Raw genomic sequence first — 22,603 nt, 5'->3', positions numbered from 1 at the left:
AAACCATCCTAAGTGACCCACTTAGACCTTCGATTTAATCAGTTACTCAATAGGTAATTTCGAGGGCACTACACCTGGGCGGAACAATTAACTTGACCCGCCTTCCATACATAAATGTGTAAAGCAAATATTGTCACAATTACGCGATAGCATCGGCCTGTAAACACACGACCAAAGAGTGGTACCCTTCGGCGTATATCTTGAGGCTCCGGAGGCCCGTGTGGCAATTGAGAGGCAGGCGTAAGGTTTGAGAATAAGCGACGAAGATACCACATATTGCTATCATAGAACCACTTCAAAGTAAATTCGTGATGGTTTCTTTTGTCGTCTGCATGGACAAAATCACTGAAGAGATTACTTATTTCATATTCCTGCAAATAAGTCGACACGTTTCTTTAAGGGGCTTTTTTTACGTTTAAGTAGAGGACTTCCAGACCGTTATACATAGCACAAAAAATAACACGATACAAATCTGTTAAGCATTTTTCTATCATACGAAATCAAACATAAGTTTCCAACTTGACACTCGCACTCTAAGATATTTTCCTCCGTACCTTAAGATCGTTTTATTACCAACCCGGATGGACTTCTGGGATGGATGGTGGGGAATGTAAATTTACTGTACGGAACCGGACGCGAGGAGGTGAGCATCGGATTGTTTTGTTTTTGGTCGGGCCGCATTAAGGATGGCCGTAACTTACACCGTTTAGCAACAAACAGACCATTTACCCTTCCGATGACTAGTTTTTAGGGCGTGTGTAACAGTATAGATTGAGATCAAAGCATCTTGTTATTCGATTTAAAAAAATCACTTTATAAAAATTTTCGCGTCTGGTGAAGGCTATTTCAATGCCACCACAGCTGCAAAAATTCAGAATACCTCTGCGTCGGATGCTTACAAAAGTAAAACTTAATAATCTTAGTCTGCGGAAGTATCTTAACAAATACAGGAGATAACCTGAACGAATTGACAAATCTTACGCTCCGGTATAATTGTTGTCGTTTCGCAAGTTCTTAACACCTACTCACTCGATTCCAAACCTAAACTTAGTCCAACAAGGTTTAAATTAAGATGCAATGACGAAGGTAAAGATTTGGGAGGTGAACTTAAGACAATCGCGTGTTCTGAAGCATTTCGCCGCGGCCTTTGTTTAGACGTGTTAGATCGATGTGCCTAATGTATGTGGATTGAACAGCGTGGGTTTAATTTGCCGCCTGTCCATTTGTTCCGATTGTGGTCTTATTTATTGTGTTCCCAGGATTGGTTTGTAATTAATGGTTTGTGTTGATTTTTGCATCTGTTTTGAGATTAGTTTTGGGGTATCTTATCATTTAGGTCTTTCGTTGACATCGGTCTCTTTATCTCTTGCATGTTTAATAAACTTAAATACTCGGTTATGTGAAATAACTTAAGATGTTTTAACCTAGTTTCACCGCCTTATTTCTTAGTGGAGTCTTAATTTTTCAGAGGTTTTTTTTTCTGCTAGGTACAACTTGCTATAACTTGAAAAAGAAAACTAATTGTGGAGGAAATATACATTTTTATCCACATACGTTTTCAGGATTCAAGGTTCATATTCAATAGGTTTCCTTAATACTTAAAGCAATGACTGACAAAGTCCCAAAACTTTTTTTAGTATCCCTAAATACAATAGTCACTAAACTCTTAAAAGGATTTTGTTCAATCTTTTCTCAATTCCAAAGATTCTATTCAAACTTAACTTCGAATCTAAAACTAATCAAACTAAAACTAACAGAATCTATTAACATACCAGTGGGTATCGATAGTCTGTCCCGGATTATAGTACCGGCCCCAGGCACATCGGTTCTTTGTCTAAACAGATTGGTTACCCCAAGGAGGTATCTTGGGACACCTGTGTGTTCCTTCCAAGGATTTTAATTAATAATGTCTCGATAGTGTGTGGTGTTAGGTACCTGATTTATTGAGGGTATTATAGAAGGGTGGAATTGTTAAGTTTGTTTAGTTTTGGATTTATTCCTTGTGATAATGGGTTATCTTCTATAAGAAAAGTTAAAGATTTATGCCTATTTGCGTTTGTATCTCTTAGTTTTCATTCTGAAAATTGTGTTAAGTTGGTCCAATGCTTTGTTTTTTGCTGTTGTAATTTGTTTCACCTCAACTATTTTTTTCATTCTTAACTAATTCACCCTTTACACCTTTGACTAAAAAGACGATTATAGTCAAGAGTTTAATTTAATATCTAACTAAATCCCATGCACGAAATCAACTATACATTTTATTGACGAAATAACGAAACCTTATTATACCAAGTAGGTCTCTACCCAAGTTTCACTTAAACCATCGAAATATCGACACAATGGTCTTAATAACAGACCGAAAGATAAACAAGTCCCATAGAGACGATATGTCTTGGGGCCCTTCGCTAACGAACATTCTGGAATTAACTGCACATTGCTGACGTCATAAGTTATTAGTTGTATCTCATGTGTATTGTCTGATGTGCCAATAGTTGGATTAATTTGTACAGCCAGCGATATTTAAGGGGTTTCGGTTGGGGAAAGTTCGACGATAAGCTGAGGTCAAAGCGGTAACGAAGTCTGCGGAGATGATGTAGGAACAAGATACAATTAGCTTTAAAGCCATAACTATGCTAACGGTCCTGATTTATTGCCTATAGCGGTTCATGTGATGAAAGTTTCTTGGATTGGGGTAATTTCGGATGATGGATCGAAAAATAAACGTTATGTTGTTCGTGTTGTCACATCGAATGAAATTGTTCTGGCAAACATCAAGTTCATCCATATTGTCTTGACGAAAAAAAACTTGAGGGGTTTAGATAATTAAAACGCTCTATTTATTTCAGTATATCTGCAGCCAACTATTACCATATTCAAGTAACTACAGATTGTATCTCAGATAGAAATGAAAAAATAATCTTTAACCTAGTAACAAGGTAACCGATCCTCCATCCTTTCCTCACTAGATCCAACATATTAATTACTAATAAAACTTTAAAACGTGCACACCCATGCGAGTGTCTCAGGGCTCTAAGACGGTTCGCCGCCCGCCACCCTACCCCCCTCGCCTCCTATGTCCGTACATGGTTAGTGTGAATATGTAAGCCCACGGGTGTTCATTAACTCAGCATGTTAAGCCGATGATCGTAGATAGTGTTTGTAGCCGCTCCATCGGCCCCGATTGAAAGACCAAAGCGTCTGAGGATCAAAGGACCCGTAAGTTTGGATGAATTTGGTGTTTGCAAGATTTAATTTTATTATTTTGTGTAGCTTCTTGTTATGTGTTTGGGTACTTTCCGAACAGAGTTCTTTAAAAAAAAAAAACACTATTCATGAGTTGGTTTTCCAAGATTTGTATGTTAAATACCTCAAACTTACACCACACGTAAAACACCTACCTAAACTTTTCTTAATCTTATACCCGCTGATTACTTTCAAAGCAATTTACGCCTATGAACAAATTGATTCTCACATTTAATTACACCACACAAACTATGAATATTATTTTAAATTCACCACAGTTGAGCGTAGCAGCGCGTTCACCTTGCCACTCGACATTTACACGAACAAATCCAAAATGGCGTCATGTAAAACGTACATCGCGGTGAGCACTTGAAACTCGTTCTTTTCCCGCCTCGGAGTGTCGTTGCCGACATTAAATCTTAATAAATCCCCTCATGCATCACGATGGTAGGTCCTTTGATTTTTCACTTGGCAAACCACGTCTGCGTGCTATCAAAGAAAATCACAACTCTTTTCAATGCGCGTCGATATAATGTTCACAAAGACCACCTTAATTGATCCCCCCGCGCCCCACTCCACTTTTGAAATATATGAAACCGGTCAGGTGTGAGTTGGACGAACTTTGATGGTTCCACAGCTATTGAAATGAGAAAAAAGTCAGCATGAGGGGAAATTTTCTTTCATTAATAACTGCATATTTTCAATAGCATAATTGCGGCGTTTTGTCGGTTGTTTGTATAAAGTGGCCTATAATTGTTACCTTCTGCAGAGTTCAAATGAATTGACCTAAAATATGCTACAGAATTTTCGGCTGTATCATTAAAAAACTCAAATATCCCAACTATTCACGGTACCCAAAGAGCGAAGTCAAAGGGAAACGAGGAATGCAACGTCGGGGCTCTCAATAGAGTGGACAGTGTACCTTCAATTTACTAATACAAATAAGCGAGACTCGGTCCTTTAGGCCCCCGACAACCGCTATAGGCGACGCTTTTAAAAAGACCTCGCCTATTGTGTTCAACCCTCAATCGTGGTCTCGATTATCGGAAAGAAAACACTCATCTATATTTTAAATAATGATCAGGGTACAAGAGGCCCTTGGACGAGGGAAACAACGGTTGTGATGGATTGTGTAGGATACGGGCCAATAAAGGCATTGTGTTGTTGTCGCCTTGTCGGTACAATGTGGGTTCGATCTTGTACATGAATTATGGAAGCATTATTCATACGATAAAGATTGACATATTGTAGTTTGTTGGATTGATTTTGATGAATATTTACATATCATATTGCACCGTGACTTTAAGCAACCATGTCCAATTACAATTATAAAGTTCAAAGCAAGTCTTTATTTGACGTCAAACATAAACACTATCATCTAGATAATCATTCAAAAATTCTAAAAGCGTGCGAAACAAAACCTTCGGGTAATGAACCCCCATACATCATTAACTGGTAGCGAGGAGTGTGACACAAACAATCCCGCTCCAGTTTCACGAAAGGGACTGGTTGATAGTACGCAGTAGTGGATTCGTTACAGCGAGACCTCTAGTGGAGGCCATTGTGACTCGAGGACGTCTGCACTGTTGTGTCCGAGATGTGGATAATTGCCCCTGCTGCCTACTGTTGGGAGGGAAAAAATCTGGATGCGATTAAGAATTTTTAGAGGAAACCCTTTTTTTGTTAGTTGTAGTTTTATTCGTCCAATTAAATTTGTGAACGGAAGTTGTTTCTTTATTATGCCAGCGGGATTTATTTACGCAAATTTTGTACTTTGGTTTTGGGAAAGACATTATTTTAATGAGAATTAATGTTAGGCCTTTGATAATCTTCTTGGACTTTTTATGACATAATCGTTAATTACAGTTCACGACATTCCCTTCTATTCACCCACACTAGGTTAGCCTCGGCTCTTGAAGGTCATCTAACTCGAAGATATGGGAGGTCCCATTCATTAATTTTACGCCCCTACCCCTTCTAGAAGCATACGGATCCCTTAATAAACCGCGACCGATGTCTTGCCCTGTTTATATGCATATAATAGCGTCCCAAATCTTCGTATTGTTCCCAAATATGGTTAACGCCAGCTCATGAGCAGGTAATGACATTATTTATTGGTACTAAAGGAGCATCGAGGTTAAAGACAAAGAGTCCGAATAGTTCGCAGGTCGGGCTCCTGTGGCATGTTATGATAGTTGGGAAACTATGTGAGTTATGAAGCACCTTCATTGATTCGACCCTTGCTTACACAGCCACATTCCACGAATTATGCATCTCATCAAAAGAAACTTCACTTTATAGACCTTATGCTTAGTTTTGAGAATGTTTGTGTTGGCATTTTGAATTTTGGTGATATGAATCTTGTTCAAAAGAACTGGTTGTTAGTTGAAACCCACATGTGTACCCCTAATTATAGAGTTCGATAGTTTTGTCTACGGTTTATCAGCCTCACAAATTCTGATATTCATTTAGCATCTTTGTTTATACGTCAATAGCAACAAAAGATGGCTTGTAATTTATAAATCGAAGATCAAGTACAATAGATGGTTGTGACGAAATGATTACAAACCTAATAAAATCAAACTGAGGGACGGGAGTGGCGTCGGGTATGACGAGAGCCCGACCATCTTGAAGTCAACAATGGTTTTCCGACTTGTTCTTTGCGTTGCACCGTTATTAAAATCTCGTGAAACAATCGACTTGAAAGCGCACTTCCGTGGGCTGTGTACAGACTTGCTGTAAGGATCGCCTGGATTTATAGGATCATGGGACTCGAGCTATAGTTATTTGGTTTTCAAGTTAAAACTAAATCTTATAAAGAAAAACAACGGTGAATTTTATGTCGGGTCTGTTGAGTTGTTGATTCTAGAAACGATAAGTAGTTTGAATTATACATCGCTTAATAAGACATACGTGAAGATTGCGTCAGTAGTTTGAAACGTGATATGGCCCACAAATGCGATATAATCTATAAAGATAATTACATAGAAGGTGGTCCTGTTTGTTATATAATATTAAAACTATATTTTAACTAGTAATTTTACACAACTAATCTGTCACAAAAAAAAACAGTCTACGAAGTATGTACCGGCACCAAATGCATGGAATATTAATACCGGGCCTCACCGATGGTGACTCCGAACGGATCATTAAAGGATAATTATCAAGCCACTTCACAGGAAACTGAAGGGGTCCCCTCGGAAATCTGATTCTTTTTCTATTTCTCCACGCTGGCGATTTTTTTACCGGAAACCTTGATTTCCTTGCCAATAGGTGCTAAGATGTAATTGAAAGTAATAAGAGCATTGATGTCTTTTCTTATTGAATTATAACTTTCTTGATTTTCACAAGGAGAGTAATTTTAGACACATTTGAATGCAAATAATATGTTTATTGATATATGAAGTCTGAACTAATAAGCAAGATCTGTTTTAGGACAAAAGGCATAAATTTAAACTTTGAGATAAAACAATAAACTTTATATAAATTAAAAGCTATATAAATTTTCCATGACGTTAGACCACGTCTCACGCCCGATGCGTCGAACCTTAAGCATCCACAAAAGGCTTCGAAGGTCCGAACCGAACTAATGCATCATTAATGAACAACCGGCCACATCTATTGTGCACTATTTAACTACTACACACCCCGACGGGGATTTCGTACCAAATTAAACTCCAACAACGATTGTATAGAAAATAATACTGGGAAAACTCTTTGTCCGAGAACACGGGTGGTCGGTGCAAATAAAACTATTGTTACAAGTAGTATTAATTAATGTGAATGGTAAATTAATCTGTACGGTTTTGGATTTTGGGACCGATGTAGGAGGATGTTTGTCTTGACCTTATCGAAACCCCTGTATGAAAGATTTAAGTGGTAAATCCTCGCAATTAACTTCAAATAACCGTGCCTGCTAAAATACATGAGTAGAAAAAGATCTTCATTTTAAATTCTCAGGTAAAGGAAAACACGGTATTCATTTCTCGGATCTAATAAAATAGGATTCATAGACAGCTTTTCCTTTACGTACACCTCGCTTGTCGCAAGGACATGTACTCTCAGTGAATAAACGCAGCACCGTGTTATCGTTAGATATTTCTCCATAATTAAAAAGTAGGGAATTGCTCGCGACGGTCGCACCCGGAATCGGGAGATTTTAATTATGTTAGTGAACCGACGCTTTGTCCTGGCCGGGACTGTGATAGCTTTTTTGCGATACCCTCAGACTTTTTCTGAGAAGTAAGCACTAACTAGAGAATTCACAAATAAAACATTCAGTAATGAAAATGTTGAACGTAACACTGTTAACGATTTGCCTTTGTGTTTCATGACTTTTGATTTTAAATTTTCGGTGCTTTATTAAACTAGTTTTAATGGCAAAAAAAGTTTTTCTTACGACTACAACGTTTATTATGTGATAGTTAGGTGATTTTTGAACAATGAATAAATAGATTACGTTTTGGGCTATGATTTATAACTCTGTTCCACGTATTCACAAATAAACACCGTCTGATTTCAGTTTAGCAAACTGTACAAAAGTTGTAACGAAATCTCATTTCGCACGAACAAACATTTGAATTTGACATGAATAACAGTGTATTTGATTGTGAGACTTGTTAGTTTTCATTAACAATCACACGTACCGTTTACAGCATCAAACAAACAACGGATTTTGAATCAAAAACATTTGTTCTATTATGTAGGTACGTGGAAATTTTAGGCATGTCCCGGGGTACATGTTTGCCATCGTCCAAAACTCGGACCTCTCGCGCGTAAAATTACTATCAGCTACACCTTAGGTAAATATGTTGGCAAGAAATTCGCTTTGAACCCTTTCAGCCCTTTGTTGTTCAAGTAAAACTATTCTCAGTTAATCCCTGGATAAACAGTGCTTGTTAATAAATTAACGCGTTATTAATATATGTTACTGTGACCCTATGGTTGGCAGGTGTCCCTTCAGGGTACGTTCTCTATTCTGTTTCATTTTACAACAAAGGTTTTGAGTTAAGAAACAGTAATTTCGGGTCAACTGTAAATATTGTAGCCATTCCTCTTTTTGTGTTGTTAATAAATTACGATATGGTCGGGTGACGTGTTTGTTTTGCTCTCATTATGTCGGGATATCTTTGTGAGGCATTTTACTCGGTCAAAGACAAATCTGTGGGGGCTTTGAAAATATGGGCTTTCTTCAGACTTCTTCGACGATCCTTGACTGCTTGAATTCGAAAATGAACTTAAAACATACCGTTTTAAGTGCTATTTTTTGAAAGCTTTTGTAGTCCTGCTTGCCATCTTCTGCGGTTAAAGTACCCGTATCAAATAAGAATGGAACACTTTTATCGAGTTTTAGTTCTTATAATGTTTTTAATTTCTTAATTGAATTCTTGTATTGCCTTAATTTTATAAATTTAAGTGACACGTTTTTGCTATTATGATTTCATTTGTGCACGTTCCGATTAATTTAATTTCATGAAACTACAAGAGCTAACTATTTTAATACGCCATTACTAACTTAACCATACCCACATGGCATGAAAATAATATAAAATCAAACCTTCCTCGAATTCCACTAAAACGAGTTGGCATTGTTACAAAAACTATCATCCAATAACACTAGCACCATAATTAACGACATCACAAACCCTCATATTGCATTGCCGAAAAATAATCCCGGCGAAGATCCTTTTCATCCTCAAATGTATCCTAAGCTAATAAATAGAAGGAGAAAAACTCGGTCAGGGGGTGGGGGGGAGGTCTAAGTGAGTGCTTTACGTCATATCCGAAATCCCGGTAAAGTGAGTCCGGTAAAGCTTGGCGGTGTTCGATGGTCCGCTCCTCGCGATCTCTGTAATAGCAATAGCTTTATGTTAAAGCTGCCCGACGAGAAGTCTTATTGTATGGTGCAAAGGACATGCGGATACATACACACTTTTCTATCTTAGAATTCAGTGAATTTAAATAGTAAAATTGGGAGAATATGTTTCTAGTAAAAAGTATTTATGCATGTATGACCCGGTGGCTCCTAGTGTCAAATGAGTATTTTAGAAGATTAGATTGTTTCTGATTGATGGTGCCCCTTTAGGTAACCCATTGTTAACTTTACCTAGTGTTTGCTTTTCGATAACATCATTTATGTCTTAAATTTCCTACACAGAGGCAACCTTATAATCTCAACAAGAACGTTTCATGCGGCGCCCACTCTCAGTATCCCGCTTATCTTCTACGTCTTATGTCCCGCCGTTATATCGGCGTGGCTTAGCGCTTTTTCATCAATCCTGCTTTATTACGGTGGATTCGCTTTTGTCTACGGCCGGATGTCGGTCATTTAGCCTGACCGTGCCAGTCTCTATTACACCCATCCGATTTCATTCGTATCTGTCGCCCGGAACCGCCCGGAATTCGTCTTCGGACGTCATCTACCGTTTACTTTCCGACGGATTCCTTATTTTTTCGCCTCTTTTTAAGGCACTTGATGTATAACCACCCGCCATTGTTAGTTTGTTTTCTGTTTGGCAATTTTTAACGGGATTACACTCGCCGACCCCTGGCCTGATCACGTCTCTGCAGCTGCCCGTCTATTTATGAGGCAATATTTTATGGAATATCGAGTAAAGTGGCCTTTAATCTACTAATATAATGGGGTTTAGCGGAAATATTACCACGCGTTCAATTGTGTTTTGGTTTCCTATTGTCCGACTCTTGGTTTAGTGTCCGTCTTGAGATTATTGTCAACACATTTTAGGGGATCGACCGGCTATTTATATGATATCATAAATTGTTTCTCGCCATTGTTTATCTGATCCTACGCTTCTTAATAAACCAATATAATTGATTTCTAGACAAGAAAATGCTATCTTCCATTCCATTATGTGACGTATTTTTATCTCTTCCTATTTTAAAACTTGGCCTTTTAATATTGATTAGCTGCTCTATAGCCAAAAAATAACACCTATTTCTTCTCTCCGCGTCACCCCGATACGATCCCTGGCAGTGTTCCCAATGAAATGGGATTAAATCATGCGACATTAGCGTTGCCTCGTCCGCAGCACTAAATAATCTTCCTTTTATTAAACTCGAGATAAATGATTATACAGTCGACTGTCCCTTGTTTGTCCCTGTGTGTCACTAGATGGGATGTTGGAATTTTTCCTACGGAATTAGAGGGTGTATATTTTCGTGTCGATCTTGTAAGAAAAGAATTTTGTTAGTGGAATTTGTTATAGGGGATGATGCTCAAGTATCTGCTATATTAGCTTAGTAATTGATAGCTATTGAAGTTCAGGCAGTAGCTAAAATATCCCTGTTTATTATTTAGACAACTAGAACGATCAGTGATTGATTGGTCCTTGCAAGAGTAATTTATTTTTATGGACTATGTGAATTAATTCACTTAAACCAATTTCGCTCGGACGATTACACACTAGCACATCTTCCATCTAACTTTCATCAAAAAATCCTAATTTCATCATATCCTAAAACTGTCGCATCCAGTGCTTAATGTATCCCGGAAAATATTTCCAGCATCGCATGTCCATTGTCCATTATATCGGTGACGCGGCTTTAGTTTTGAGTAATTGTGTCCCGGACAGGCTGTAAGACGAAGATCACGTTATATATGGTCGCGGCTGATACTCCATTCACAGCTGTGTCGTTTATCATTGTTTCAATATCAACTGGCTCTTGTTTGTTGTGTTTGTATTATTTTATTATATTGTTTATATTTTAAGAAGTTGTAGTAAGTATCGTTTTGGCTTATTTCTCATCTTTCTTGAAGTTTATCTTTTTCTGTTGTTGCTGTTACTATAAGGTTATGTATGTATTTATTTATTTTTAGCAGAGTAACTTATGGAGCTTCTTGCCGGTTCTTCTCCATAGGAATGGCATTTTTAAAACCGTGTTTCTAGAGTCAATACAGTACGTTTTAAAAAGGCTTGAAAAATCACCTACTTCCAATAAAAAAAATGATTTTGATGTCTACGAAAACTTATGCACCTACGCATTATTGTACATCGCAAGTGTTGTTTACAACTAGATGTCTTTTGAATTGCCTAAAACAACGAACAGAGCCATTTATAAGACGTTTTGAATTTCTTTGTATCGTTTCGTTTACTATATCTACTCACCACAACATGAACTATTATGGCGATATCTTACAAAATTTCCCAAAAAAAGTATAGGTACCCGAACTATAAGACAGATTGAATTAATTCTTGTATTCTTTGTTGACCATCTTTCTGTCGGGACACAATAGCACTAAGGTACAGCTACACCCACAAAGTGATCAATAGTAATCGAATGTGTCGTCTCGACTAATGGCATTACTTATATTAATCATTGCCATTCGCTCCTCGTACCGACGCGCGCAGATAGTGGCGCTCAATCTTTTGTTCCTTCTACGACGGGTTTTTCCCGCCTTCAGTCGCGTTTTTTTTATAGATTATAGAATAGTTGACTGATGAAATATTGTTAGTAATTATCAGTTCTCAAATCAGTAAAAAATTAAATATGAACCCAAAAAATATTGTTAAATTAATTTTTAACCACGACCTGCTAAAGAATACTATTCAGAATTCTGATTTATGCTCGCTAGCTTTCCAGTAACATAAAATTCTAGATAAGCAGCATACGCATATCAATAGAAAAATACTTAAAAGGCTGTAATCTATATACAGACTAACACTACTACACATGACATATTCAAGACTTCAAAATGCTCGTGCATACAAATGTGCTCGTGCTCGTTACATAACAAATTTAAAATCAACTGCAGGCAACATAAAAAAATTCCTAATAGTCTTTCTTAACAATACTTTGGCAAGCATTTTGAGTGTCGTGTATTGTCACCTCGAGGGATGAAAGATATTTGATTAGCCAGTGGCCGGCAGGAAGGGGAGCTCGACCGCGCTGGACATATGTTATTCATCTGGCTTTGCCCTCTTGTGGCTTACAAAGAAATATTGTTTTAATATTATTGTTGATGTTACGTGCAGCTCAGAAAATATTACTTCCGATTCTATTTTCTAAGTGTTTTAACTCTAAGAGTGGATGTAGCAACAAAAGACAGAAATATACTTAATTTATCGCCGTTATGGTGATTAGTACGTCTACGATTTACTAAAAGCGTTATAAATAATATAAGTGCTTACAAATTTTTAATTATCCCAAAATCTTTTACTAAAATCAAATATTTTGGATAATATTGTTTGACTTGATGCTAGGAAAACAATTACAATATGAAGAATGTTATATTTCATTTCAACTCGAAACTTTATCATAGCGAAGTAATACACTGCGTACCTACAAACCTTTGTTGTCAAAACTCACATATCATTGCCGGCAATGTATTGCATTCGTATGATATTTCCTGTTTAATCCAAATGAGTCCTACACACTATAATATCAGACCACATAAAGGTGCACCTTAACACCAGTTATTACGAACATCGATTAGGGTGTAGCCCGCCATTATCTAATAGTCCCTTACAATGCGATCGCCAATCGTCATGGGATTTAATGTTACCTTTTATGATTATTAGATCGTAATTGAATTGTTGATTCGATAATGGGTATTGTCGATGACAGTTTTCGTTAGATTGTTGTTTCTGATAGTGTTTGTTTTAATGTGTTCTTCTTTAGCCTATTTGTACGAAGCCTTTAGTATCAGTTCCTGAATCGTACTTGACCTATTCTGTTTTATATAAGTTCTCTTTTACAATCCTATATCTAATTAACTTTCCAGTTTCATAAAGAATTATTCAAACACATTATAAACTTGCACAGCACGTGTCACAATACACTCCCTTTACTAACGCTAAGTACTATCAATATAAGCCATTTAATTAGAAAGCTCCACTATCAATTATTATGATGTGAGGCGTGGCCGCACATAGCCGATAGCCGGTAATTAGTGATGGCCTTTTGTCGTCTAGGGTAAGTCCAGGATAGATGCCACACTTTTTGAAAAAGCTTAATAATTCCGAAATTTATAATCTTAGAGCATTGTGTTCTTTGAGAAATATTTAATATATTTCTTAATGCATTATTTTATCTGAATCGATTTGATATAGACTGTGTAGATTTTGTATAAATTGTAATTTGCTGGACCTCTAAAAAATAGGATAGACGCCTACTGTGGCGGATAGAAGACTTATCATGAAAAATGATGTGAGGATAGGTGCCCTTAGTGGGGATTGACGACTTAGTCAAACATTGTAACTGATTTGTTATGAAATGAAACAACTATATTATAATAATCAGTCTTTATTGTGTTTTAACATACATAAACATTATCATCTATTAACGATCACATATTTTTTTAATAATAATCAACATCTTTTACTAACTACTAGGTAGTAATTAACTTGCATGAACTTTAATACTTCTCCAGTCTTCTTGATATTAGTAATAATCATCTTAAAAAATAAAAATCAACTTTGGTATCAGACTAAATTATTCTTAAGATAGGGGGAGATTTTCGTTATCAAACCCTAGCACAGGGTGTTTACCTAAAACAAATAAAAATAAATGCTGAGTAGGTATATAGAATTAATTACAGTACCAATAAGACAGTAACTAAAATGATAAGATACAAGGTATAGTAGATCAAATTTAAATTAAAAGATAGTAAATATAGTAATTCTTAAAATAAACTAGAACATACCTAATGTCAATTTTTGTTGGTCATTTTTAAGAAATCTTCGTCTTAATGTTCTAGATGGTATGCCATAAATTTTAGAAATCTGATTTACACCCTTGTCTCCCTTTTTCATCTCTTCAAACGCTGCTAGCATACTTTCTTCGGTCCAGGTAACAGCGCGAGGGATAACACCCGGTTTTCTTTTATATTTACGAGGCATTTTGCTCTCCTGCAACAAAACAGCTCTTATAAAAACAGTTGAGGATAGTTGCCCTTAGGGGCATCTATCCTAATAAAAAACGAGGCAACTATACTTTTTGTAGGGGATAGAAGCCCTTCTCAATAAAAACAAAAAATGAGCTTTAATGACTATAAAATTTATCAATTTACATAGGTTAATCTTCAATGCAAGCAGACTAATAGAAAAAAAATAGACATTATAGGCGAGAGAAAAGATACACTGTTAAAATTACTTACGAATCTTATTTTGGCGCCTTTTGTCGTCTCGCCGCGGAAGATTTTTACTCACACGGACGAAACGCGTGCGCTCCTGTCCACAGTCTGCCTGGCACTGAGGTTGGTGGGGGGAGGACTCGTTACTTATAGAGAAATTTAACTCTCACAGTGCTCCTAACATAGTGAAATAAAAATCAAGTCATCTATCCCACTGAGGCATGTATCCTGGACTTACCCTAATTGACGGCACCGTAACGACTTGTTTACTGAATTTTTGTCTGAAGCCCGCCCGACTGTATTAGCTGTCATTATGGTCATTTGGAAATTTTAGGTGGGTATTGTTTTATTTTGATTCGCTTGTAAAGTAATTGTGAAGTTATAAGATTTTAACCATGGACACTAAAATATAATTATCTATTTCATGCGACGCGTCGCTCATGATTAAGGACGCCGCGCGCCGGTTGGGTCCAAAACTAGTCGAGAAATCCAATAAGTGCAATAAATACACGTAAGCAAACAGGCATTAAGATTTTTTTTTAATTATTAACGTCTTTAAGGTTATAGTGAAGATTACATTCATAATGACGCTTTGATACTAATAGATTTCCAACAGCGATCGTGATAGATTACTTACCATTCACTTTCCAAAAATAATTTATTTATTTTGTATGCCATTCGTTTTTCCGTGTATAAAATTAGCATCGGACAAATAAAATACCTACTCAAAGTGTACCTGAAACTGGATTCAAACGGCCAGTTTAATGTTATTTTATAAATATAATACAGTCATCATCGATTCCTTATGACCTAGACTATTTCTGGTTACATTCAAACGGCTCGAAATCCATGCGTAAAAACCCTGAATAGCGATTCAAGTATAATGATAGTCACAGTGATACAACTACTAAACTACAAACAACAAATTACCGTACTATTACAAATGGCGAACCATATTCATGAAGCAATTTTGTTAGCCAAAGCTGAAAGTAAGACATAACAGTTACAACTAATTATGATTATTACACCAAAAAACTGCATGCTACGTACGTACAAACATCGCACATGATTCCGTTGCATATTAGATTTAATGGGGCGCTCCGAATGTTTTAATCACAATTTAGAGTGGGTTTCCACTGGGCGAGCGATGTTTTGGGTTTTGGGCGAGGGATCTTTCCTTTTTTATGCTACATAGAAACTATTCTGTACCTAATATAATAAGTTCATATCAAGTAGGTAGTCACTATTTGTAAAGAAAATGATATATTAAGTTCTAAATCCCGATATAAACTGTAACGCGCATGTCGAGAACTTTACTGCCTTCCTGCTACGGTCTTTGGCTAATTATTAGTATTAGATCAATATTTTTCTATCATTAAAGTAAACACCATATTGAAACAATACACCAACCACGAGACGTCTCAATTTATTTATTTCTTTACACGCCTTTTAAATAACCAATGTAAAACGGCCGACTTAATGAATAAAGCATTCTCTAACAGTCAACCAATTTGATGCATTTTTTTTTCGTTCGGCTCATATAGTGGCTATTTCATTTACCGATTTTAGCTAAAAAAATAAATAAAACTCTTTGCTGTACCGAAACCGCACCTTAATCAACGCTCTCACTGAGGCAGGAGCTCGCTCAAAGCGAATAAAGATATCTATATTCATTAAAATTTAAAACGCGAGCGGGTTATAAGATTCAAAAGGAGAGGGTGGGACGCGTGTACATAAGTATTATATTTATATTTACAAATATAGTTCAGATAACGCTAATTTATGTGGAAAAACTGACGCCAGCAAAGATAGTGATATAAATCCTTTTTGATGTTTGTTTGAAGTTAATTATTATATGTAGGCCTTAAGACCAACTTTTCAGCTGACTGGTAATCACAGGAATTAAATAATTAATAATATGTATTTCTATGGTAAAAAATTTATGTTATATGAGTCACAGATTAGTGGGTGCGGTTATGGAATGGTTGGCTTTCAAACTGCAAAGCTTGGTATTAAATTATTGATTACTTATCATCATATTTTAAAATAAATCATGTCATCATTTTTTTTCGTGTTTTAAAATAAAGAACATAAGGTGTCAGGGCCATAATGTCATACGTAACGCTGAGAAGAAATTTTGAGAAGTACCTAAAACGAAGATCGCAGGATCACGAGACCAATGGGGTCTCAATAATGAAATCGGAAATATTACGAATTCGGCAGCTTAAATTCAAACAGGCACGCGGCTAACCGTCAGCAATAACAATTACGATTCGGAATCACGCACCCGTCATTACCGAGAACATTTTATCTAAGAAAACGCAACGCCTCCCAAACCCTTTAACGTCTAATCGTGAATTATATACGGTAATAAAATTCTTTAATCAAAGAAAACAACCCAGCGCCCATTAAGGCGTGAACACGTCGCCACCTCAAGTCGTTACAGCGAATATTTACATACATGTGTCATTACATTACACCACCCACCCCCCACCATAATTAAGAGTATAACGGAATCTTAGCGTCTTATTACGCGAACGTAACGATATCCTTTCAGAAAATTGTAACTGTGTCGTTATAACCCCCCACCTTTCCCCTTTTTAAATGATCGCCTCCGTTTGCCACTCAAAAGTTGGGAATATCCTCACAGGGAAGCTAAAAGCACACACGAAACTTAAATGTGAAATATCCTCTAATGAATCAGACAATATTTTAAGGCGTGGGAGGCAATAAAAACACCCCGCCACCCGCTAATGTACACCAACACTTTGTCTCAGCTTAGGGATGGGGTGATTTGGGTAAATAAGTGTCGATGTGGACAACAGATAGCGATGGTGCTACGCTTTATATCGATGGTTGTAAATATAAAAATATTCATTAGAAATTTTACTGGAATTGCTTATTTGTATTCATGTTCTAACTAAAACTGATTTGCTAAGTTTGTTGGTGTTGTGAATCTTATATCAAGTAAAATCATTTAATATTCCACAATGATAAAATTGCTTGCAATTTGGTGAACGTTATATCAATCGAATGTAGTAATAATAACCTAATTGAGATATTGATGGTGTAAGTAACAACGTGCTAATTTTCTCATTTCATTTCAATGAATCAGAATCTCATACGTATTCATACTTTAACTACAAAATAATCGAACCACATAAAATTTTACGACCAATAAAAATTACCGATACATGTACAACACTAAAGTTTCGGTCATGCTCGGTTTTTGCCACAACGGGGGTCGAAATTATGTCAAGATGCCGATGGAGAACGTCTTCGAACACAATACGTTACCAACTTACACGCAGAGATTTCTGTGTTACCCTTTATTTATGAAACCAAAGCTTGTAGACAAGGTACATTTCTCCGAACTCTAACGCTACGCTTAAATGTATTGAATTGATGAGTCGACTTCACGTTACTTGTCGAAAAGGAATTCCTGCAAATGTTTTTCGGCGTGTGTCAGTTGTCTGTGACAAACTCTTGTTTTGAGTTTTTTTTTTAGGCCTAAGTGTTAAGTGCTACTACTATTTTCCAGGAAGTTTTTCTCCGAGCATAGTGAATTGACTAAGCAGTCATTATAAATAAAAAGACGTCGTTCTACTTGAACCACGCTCCCTAAACTTCATAAAATATTCTTGGTTAAAATCACTTCATATGCCTAATTGTGAACCCTAATAAAAAGCATGGCCCTACATCCAGAAAGCACGGTGTTACAATGTGTATGAGATGTACGGAACCTCGGGAGGGCGTTTTGTGGTTACACTTGCGACTGACTTGAACCTTCAGCCTACAAGTGTCTGTATAGAACTTTGTTTCATTAATACCCTCGGATACACTGGTTTTTGTGTTGACGAACATTTTTGCTAAATATTACGTGCCTCCTCTTTTTGAACTTCGATTTCATTACGGAGAATATAAGGAATATGCGTCACTTTCGTCTCTGAAAGAAACAGGTTAGGAAATGCATATTTCAAGTGTCGTCCATCGAGAAATATAGAGTCACAAGGTAAAAGCAGTCTCATAATGAAATTAGAACTGGTTGTAACAAATCCTCATTGCCTATTGTCCAACAAAACTCTTAACACATCCAAAATCTCTTAGGCAATTCATCCCGTAACTAACACGTCGGCTATCCTTCCCACCCGTATGTACTTAACAAACAACGGCAAACATTTTGAGACGAGATGATTTATTGATTGGAGAGACCACCCGGGATACACCCGCGATTAGATCCGCACCCGTTTCATTATCGTTACACTAATTGGGTTAGGGAATATATGCGCGTAAAGCGCGATCAACATTAGTATTTATGTGTTAACTCCGACCGGGTTTTTTATTGTTGGGTGAATGGTAATGGAACGTTTTGATACATTGAAGGATGCTTTCGATTTCACCTTGCAGAATTACAGTGATAAAATTGTCACTTTTTTTAAAGATTATAAGGAATAGCCTACTTAAGAACTTCATTTTTTCCAATGCAAACGATGTGGGTCACCATTGTCAGCCCATATTTGTGCACTGCTTGACGTAGGCCTTCTAAATTTCACGCCATCGAAATAAATCTTCGGCTGATCGCATCCAGTTCCTACCAGCCATCTCGCGCAGGTCATCATACTCCTTATTTTTCTATTTCTAGATCCTCAGTTAGGAGATCCTCGTCTTCCTTAGCTATCGAAAGGTCATCTACTTGTCTCATCTGATTATCTAACTTTGAATGGTTGACTATCTGACTTACACTACCAGCTTTACTTCACCATGCATCCAACAAAATGGGATGTGTCAGGATAACCGGAGTTTAAAAAGTGCATCAAAATAGAATTCTCCAAAAGCGAGTGTGAGTGAACGATCAATGTTACCAATTAGGCAGGTGAAACCGGCGATATGACGCGATCGCAGTACCTTTTTAACGCGTGTTTACCGCGGATCGTAAACTACGATAAGTGTTGTGTGGGGCCACTAAGTTGGAGGAACTATACGCTTTATGGAATTATAACCGAAATTCCTTAATTGTCGAATGATACCGTCAATCCCGTTTCTTCAGAAGACGAGTATGAGTGTAATCCTAGGTATTTCATTTTACAACCAGAATTCTTATGCAAACAAGATTTTTTATTGCTCTATTTCTTTAAATTTCCCTTACCTACTTGATTCAATACAATACAATAGACTATTGTACATCATAGAATTTCACTTTGTAGTCAAAAGGGGAAGCGAGACTTTTGCCTAGCAGCGGGATACATGAAAAAAAAAACCTGGAATAATCAATTTTACCTCTAGTTTTGTAGCCTCTCATCACCCTTCGCACTTCTGGTGCCTCATTAGACTCGACAAAGTATCGACTCAAAGCATAGTTTTTGTATGCGCTTGATGTTTGATTCCACTCGCTTATTGCTAGGTGATTAAGTGATTCACGTGTGCAATAATTATCACCCCTGTGATGATTCGAGTGCGCTCCTAATCGTGTGTACGTTGGCTTGAGTGTACTTATTAGTGAATCGTTTTGAGATTATTCGTTTGTTTTTGTTCATGCTGTTTTTGAACTGGTATCAGATCTAGTTTGAAGTGCTGAAGCTTTAATTTTCAAGCACTTAAGCACTTCTTCCGTTTTTCTAGCAACGCACTACTATTATTTTTTTTAACAAATCTTCGTATCAACTTCCGTCCTCATAAGATTAAAATCTTGATGTGAAAATATGTGTGTGTGTGTGTGTGTAATGATGAAAAGTATGCACACACACATCGCACCCAATTTTCTAATAGAGACATGTTAACGTGCTACATGCAGTTAGCTTAACACACTTAAGACTGAAACCTGACACCATTATCACCTTACACACACAAAATCTAAAACCAAAAGCTCTTACCGAGGGGGTAAGACATTATTAGCGCCACGGAATTTATCGAGCAATATCAGCTAAGTAACAGCGCACAAAATGCCCAATTAAAATATTAATTACACTGAGTTGTGACACTTTGGCGGTCTGCGCCCGTTCTTACGCTTAATAGCGAGGGGTAGGGGAACTCCGAAGGTTTAAACTTTAAGCTTTTATGTACTTATCGCGAGCCGAATATTTTCTACGTAATTTTACGACGGAGTATGTAAGCAATAAGTATGGATGTGCCAAGTTATGTTTTACCTGAGCGCATACTTTGTACCAAGGCTGAAGAGTATGGATATTAACATTGCATATGATATTTCATAAATATCGGTCAAGCTGTTTCGGAAGAATATGGTAACTAACATAAAGAATTTTATAGATTTGATTTTTTACTATTCATATCATTCTTCAACAGCTTGATAGAATTAGACAGATTAACTAACAATTTTATACTTTAACATCCTCGTACCAAAAAAAGACGATCTCATATAAATTCTTCCTTCACTTCAATTTCTAATCTAATAAATATTTAAAAGCTACAACTACAAACCAACACATCACACGATGTATTCACCATCAGCGGATAACAGTTACCTAAACACATTTCATCCCTCTGCCACTAAATATTAAGTGTTAATAATGCCGGTGACACCCTCCCTCTAAGATCAAAAATTCACCGATTCGTTACGCACAACTTGATGGAAGGGTTACAGACGATTTTCAAAGTCGTTACCCCAGATCCGATATTGGGATATTAATCTTTGACTGATGGATTTATATTTTATAAGTTTAGCAAACTGATTTAAATGGTGACTCTGTTGGGAAGGAAGGAGCGTTTGGTGTTTTGTTAATTGAAAGGCAATGATACAGTTATGGAATAAATTCTATGGAGATATTACCTTTTGTGATTAGTTGCTACTGGTTTATCCTGTCTATTAAACCGTTTTACTGGAATTGATTTTACTCTCATTACTACAAGACCTAACAAAATTATTTTTGTGTCAATTGGAAACAAGTGAAACTTTTTAATTACAATATTACATCTGCCTAAATATGTTCTGGGTGATAAACATTACTAAAGTTTTATTTCATTTTTGTTTCAGGTAAGCCTCATCTTAGTAAACCTATTCCAAGGATGTTCCCTACAAGAAAAAGCAGTTTAGGTGAACAATGTTTAACTTTGAAAATTTCACAAATCCCCTTAATAATCAGAAAAAGAAAAAAAAATATCAATCCTGTGTCCCTTGATTGACGACAGCCAATTTTCGCCCTAAATTAAACAACACACATGCTTAAAAACCACAAATGAGTCCCATCCAATACACACTCTTAATAACATACATTTGTATTCACCCTACCAACGTAACGAACGCAATCAATATATAATGCAATCAAAACACATAATTAAAATTGCTCCCGAGGTATTTGCATATGAAAACCTCTATAATAGATCATTCTCCCCGCGATACAAGACAATGAGGGGGAAGACTGCAAAACTAAACAAATTAGGATACAGGAAAACAGAAAACAACGTCCCATGTTATTATTTGCTGGGGTAGGAATCGAGATATAAAATGTACCTTGTTACGTTCAAGTTAAAAAGGCTATAGAAAGGTGTATCCAATGTAGGTATAGATAATACAGATGTATTAAGGACCTTACAGTTTTAAATCTAATGTTTAAAAAACGGGTATTCTCTTTTATAAGGAAAGCCAACTTGAGCTGATTTTATTGTGATACTTTATTCCTACAAGAAATTGGGTCTCAATGATAGAAATGTTCCAGGTATGCACAAGTCATAACTGTAAAACGTATAAAACTATTGGAGTTCATTAAATGACATGTCAAGTAAAAGTCCATACAAATCTGATACAACATCAGGACTGAAAATTCATGGTGAATCCATATTTTACTCTCATTGCGTTCCTATATTTGTGCGTCCTCCGTTAATGGGCCGCGAAACCAGCGGTTCATGCAAAAACAAGGCAAAAATACTCAACTATTGATTCATCAGTCGAAATAGGTAAGGTCAACTTAAGACCTATATGTTAACGCGAATCCAAACATTTAACTGAGGAATATTTGAGTAAGAAGGTTTAGATGCTGTATGATGTATACTTGATCTATACCAAGGCGCCACTAAAAAAATAGACTATACGACTTATGATATAGATAGAGCATCTATTTCTGCAATTTTACTATCCACCCTATCTAGGGGCATAAAGTGTATTAAGAGCAATTATCATAAAATATCAGCCCAAAATTCATCCAATCTAATTATACACCGAATAATAATTTGTTAATTAATAAACAGTATCAAAATCATTCTCTCGTATCTGAAATTTTCGGTCGCTCTCGCTCCGCTGGTTCCGTAGCTCAGCAG

At 36.5% G+C, this 22,603-nt stretch overlaps 1 protein-coding gene and 1 long non-coding RNA gene across 2 annotated transcripts in view; one reads left to right on the top strand and one right to left on the bottom strand.

The window, feature by feature from the left end:
- Positions 1-22,603, top strand: part of LOC113502744 (nuclear pore complex protein Nup88) — an 87,724-nt gene that overhangs the window by 3,938 nt on the left and 61,183 nt on the right. The window lies entirely within an intron of this gene.
- LOC113502745 lies at positions 13,679-14,589 on the bottom strand. The gene is made up of 3 exons (XR_003401379.1): positions 14,360-14,589; positions 13,907-14,111; positions 13,679-13,751 (listed from the first exon to the last, which is right to left on the bottom strand). It is a non-coding gene; the product is annotated as an uncharacterized LOC113502745 (long non-coding RNA).

The sequence above is a fragment of the Trichoplusia ni genome, chromosome 18, assembly GCF_003590095.1.
Source record: "Trichoplusia ni isolate ovarian cell line Hi5 chromosome 18, tn1, whole genome shotgun sequence".
Taxonomy (NCBI): Eukaryota; Metazoa; Arthropoda; class Insecta; order Lepidoptera; family Noctuidae; genus Trichoplusia; species Trichoplusia ni.
The sequence above is the reverse complement of the archived record's forward strand: the minus strand, read 5'-3'. Positions and strand labels throughout refer to the sequence as shown.